This window comes from Aegilops tauschii, chromosome 7 (assembly GCF_002575655.3).
Source record: "Aegilops tauschii subsp. strangulata cultivar AL8/78 chromosome 7, Aet v6.0, whole genome shotgun sequence".
NCBI classification, from domain to species: Eukaryota; Viridiplantae; Streptophyta; class Magnoliopsida; order Poales; family Poaceae; genus Aegilops; species Aegilops tauschii.
This window is the reverse complement of record NC_053041.3, coordinates 108,569,633-108,574,381: the sequence shown is the minus strand read 5'-3', so window position 1 is coordinate 108,574,381 and position 4,749 is coordinate 108,569,633.

Below are 4,749 nucleotides of genomic sequence, written 5' to 3'. Positions count from 1 at the left end.
ATTACTCACGACGCCCACAGCGGCTTAGATAACCCGACACAATTAGCCATATGTCATTAGGCCCCTTCATAAGCCGCCATCTTGAATATTGAACTGTAAACTTCCTCCGGCTTATAGTTGAACCGGACATTTCCTTTTGTCATAGGCTTTCGTCTTTCACAATGCCGCCCAAGACTCCCAAGGCACCCAACACGTGCAACTGGATGAGATCCAATGTTACTGATGACACTTTAGCTGATTTCGTGAAGACGGGTTACCTGCCAAAAAAGGAGGTCATGTCCTATCGTTCCCCTGACCCGTCGGAAGAAAGACCTCAACCAAGAGATGGAGAGGTTGTGATATTTGCTGATCACATGAGCCGGGGCTTCACACCTCCCGGCTCAAAATTCTTTAGAGATGTTCTGAACTTCTTCGATCTGCGGCCGCAACACATAGGACCCAATTCCGTGTCAAATATTTGGAACTTTCAAGTATTCTGCGAAGTATATCTTGGAGAAGAGCCCAGCCTACTGCTCTTTAGGGAGCTATTTTATCTGAACCGCCAAAACGAGTGTGCCAACGGGCCTAGCTTGGAACTTGGCGGAATTTCAATCCAACGACGGAGAGATTGCCTCTTTCCTTATGCTGAGCCGCCAAGCCACCCAAAGCACTGGAACCAGACATGGTTCTACTGCCAAGATACCTCTCCGGCTGACGAGAACCCTCTGCCCGGCTTTCGTGCCCTGCGTCTGGAGCCAAATCACCCCCTGCCAGACAAACTATCTCAAGCTGAGCGTCAACCACTGATCCCCACCATTAACAAGATTAAGGCTCTTCTGGGAAATGGCCTTAACGGCGTCGATCTGGTCCGGGTCTGGATTTCTTGGCGGGTGATTCCCTTGAGCCGCCGCCCCGGCTTAATGTGTGATTACACGGGCCGGAAGGATGACCCTCTGCGGCACAGCCCCAACGATCTACCTGAGGACGTCGTGGACGACATGACCAAGTCCCTCTTGAACGAGAGCTTAGCAGACTGCGGGAGGACCAGCTTAAGCCCCTTCTGCCAAGTTAACCCGGCTCCGGCGGTAAGCTACCGATCTGAACACTTTACTTTCCATTTTAACAATTTTTGTTTTAACTTCAAGGAAACCCTTGTTGCATTTTTTCAGGCTAATGACAAGTTCTGGAAGGTCAAGTATGACCATGAGGCCGCCAAAAAAGCCAGGAAGGCTAAAAAAGCCGCCAGGAGAGCCGCTCCCCGCAAGAAGGGGAGTAGGCCTAGCGCCTCAGAGCTGCTTCAGTTGGATGATAGCTCCGAGTCAGAGGTAGCCCTTGATTCGTTAGACTTTTCTTTTGTTTTTCGTCTGTTTTTTAACCACCTTATTGACTTGATTATCCGCAGGATGATACCGGAGCGAGTAACCCGGTGACTGAAGAGGTAACTATACTTTCCTCCGACCCGGACCCCTTGCCAAGGCTGAAAGTCCGAAGAGTAACCCGGAAAGTAAGATTTTCGCATCCTTTAGCTTATGAAGATCCTCAATTTCTTTTGAAGCAACAGATTCATGAGAGCCGGAGGCAAACCCGGGCCAGCAAGGATGCAGACCTCTCCTCCGGCTTACCCGAAGCATCAAGAAAACGCCGGACTGAGGTTATCTCCAACTTGTACCCTTTTCATCCTTTAGCAGGCGTCACTCGTCAACCACTCAATTCGTCTAATTCAAACTATCAGGAAACTTCACCTTCCTCCGGTGACTCCATGCAATCTAACTTGCCGGCTTTCAAGACCGCACCCGGGTAATGATAATCATCTCATTTTGTGCTTATCTTACTTATGTTTTTTGTACTAACCTTTTGACTTTTAGTGCCCAAGCCAAGCTTAGCAAGAGGGCCAAGAAAAATTAACCGGTCGAAGAGCCGGACTTAACTGAACCCAATGCCTCTGCCTCTGAGCCGCCATCTGCACCAGTTCCGGAAACCGCCGCTTCCACTGAAGGACAAACCATGGCGGGTTCTGGTAACCCGGAGATTCCCAGCTCAGCTCAACCGGCCGATGACCCGGATGTGGTGATTACCCGGACTGAATATGTTGAGCCGGGAAGACCCACTGTACTGGCCAGATGCTCTGCCAAAGAAGAACTGCTGGAGCGCCGCAGGGCTAGACTGGAGATCACTGACTATGCTAACTTGAGCATTGGAGACATTGTTTCTGGTTACATTGGTCAAGTGCACAACAGCCGGGACCTGGAGATTGATATGGTGAAGCAGATACAGCAAAAATCTGAGGTACAACTCACTTGCTTACTCCATAGTCATTCTTACCATGCTAGCCCCCAAGTCTATTACTTATGATAGAATACGTTGTAGACTTAACTTCCGGCTTACCTTCATGATCCAGCAATTATAAATAGAATCTTTCAGCATACATTAGCCCCCAAGTGCCAAGTGTCTTTGCTTGCAAAGTGCTTGGGACTTTAATATTGCATGATAACTACTTAAACTGTAACCCGGAATCTATACAGGCTGCCTGCAAGAAATTGGAATCTGAAATCTCTGAACTGAAGAACCGCCTGAAGACTCAGGAAACTGAGACCCGGAAGGCCAATGCCAAATTTGAGTTCAGTGTTGCTGCACAGGAAAAGCTGAAGAAGAAATTTGAAACAGAAAGAAAGACTTGGGCCGAGGAGAGATCTGCCTTGCTCAGCCGGGCCGAACAAGCAGAGGCTGCTCTGACTGAGAGAACCGCCGAACTCTCCGGCTTAAAACGCCATGTGTCACAGATGGTCTCCGCAATCTTCGGTGAGTCATCTTGCCAGCCTTTAACAAGTTTACATTTTTATGTCTTATAAGTCCCACCATTGCCATTCAGCTCACCTGACTTTGTTAAACAGGCCCCAGAAGCTCCAACCTTAATCAGAATATTCTGACCAAGCTGAAGGCCGTGTACACCTTGGTGGAGCAACTCTATACCGGGTCACAGCGTGCGTTAGCCGTCGTGGCTCTATCCAACGAGGTTCCGACTCACCTGGCGGACGTACTCAGGCGGCTTGCCGTTCTGCCTCAGCGCTTCCAAGAGCTAAGACGAGCCTCTGCAAGAGCCGGAGCTATAGCTGCGCTGAGCCGGGCCAAGGCTTTTCTTCCGGAGCTAGACCCGGCCGACATCGCTCTTGGATACCCCAGCCTGAAGGAAGACGGCACCCCCTTTGACCAAAAAGACTTTGCTGCCTGTGTGAAGAGCGTGCGCCCGGTGGCCACCCTGATTGGGAATGACACCGACCTTACCAAGTATCAGCCGGGCTATGACGCGAAAAATCAGAGGATCCCCACTCCACGTTATGAAGCCATCAGCTTGATCCCTCCGACTCGTAAGCATACCTTCGCCCCAGAAGTTGACCCGGCCGGGTTAATTGATGACAAGGCTCAATTTGAAGCTTTGAGCGGCATTGACTGGAAATCATCAACCTTCCAGGTCATGGAATCAGCCGGAGGAGCGGAGAGGGATGAGCCGGAAGCTTCGACTCAACAAGCATCTTGACTTTTTAGGCGGCTCATGGTTACACCTCAAAACAATGCCTCACCTTTTGGACTCGGGGAGTCATGTAATAGAGTAGGACAAACACTTAATTTTGTCGTGCCATCGTGCACGTGTTGAATGCTTAACTCCATTTAAGCTGCTTCTTCATATTCCTCCGGGTTATAATTGATCATCTATTTTCCTTAAGTTTGAAGAACTGTCTTTAACCATCCTGCATAGAAAACAAAACACAAGTCTCTGGGCGGCTTACCATACTGAGAATCATAGACTGTAACGCCCACAATGCGGCTATATCTCCCACGTGTCGAGGCACGACTTAGAGGCATAACTGCATAGTGGTTTTGTCGCCAGAAGGGTCATCTTCACACAATCCCATGTAATGAACAAGAATGGGATAAAGAGTTGGCTTACAATCTCCACTTCACACAATACATAAATATTATTCATACATCATCCAAAATACAAACATATAGACCGACTACGGTCAAAATCCAGATGAAAATAAGACAATCCCAAATGCTAGATCCCCGGTCGTCCCAACTGGGCTCCACTACTGATCATCAGGAAAAGACACATAGTAACGACCACGTTCCTCGTCGAACTCCCACTTGAGATCGACGCCATCGTCTGCACTGGCATCGTCGGCACCTGCAACTGTTTTGGTAGAATCTGTGAGTCACGGGGACTCAGCAATCTCACACCCGCGAGATCAAGACTATTTAAGATTGTAGGGGAGAATGGTGTAATAAGGTGGAGCTGCAGCGGAAAAAGCATATATGGTGGCTAACTTGCGCAAATGAGAGCGAGAAGAGAAGCAACGGAACGGACGTCATCTAGCATTGACCAAGAAGTGGTCCTGAACACCTACTTACGTCATTCATAACTCAGACCGTGTTCACTTCCCGGACTCCGCCGAGAAGAGACCATCACGGCTACACACGCAGTGGATGTATTTTAATTGGGTCAAGTGACAAGTTATCTACAACCGGACAATAACAAATTCCCATCTGCCTCATAACCGCGGGCACGGCTTTCGAAAGATAATACCCTGCAGGGGTGTCCCAACTTAGCCCATCATAAGCTCTCACGGTCAACGAAGGATAAACCTTCTCCCGGAAAGACCCGATCAGTCTCGGAATCCCGGTTTACAAGACATCTCGACAATGGTAAAACAAGACCAGCAAAGCCGCCCGAATGTGCCGACAAATCCCGATAGGAGCTGCACATATCTCGTT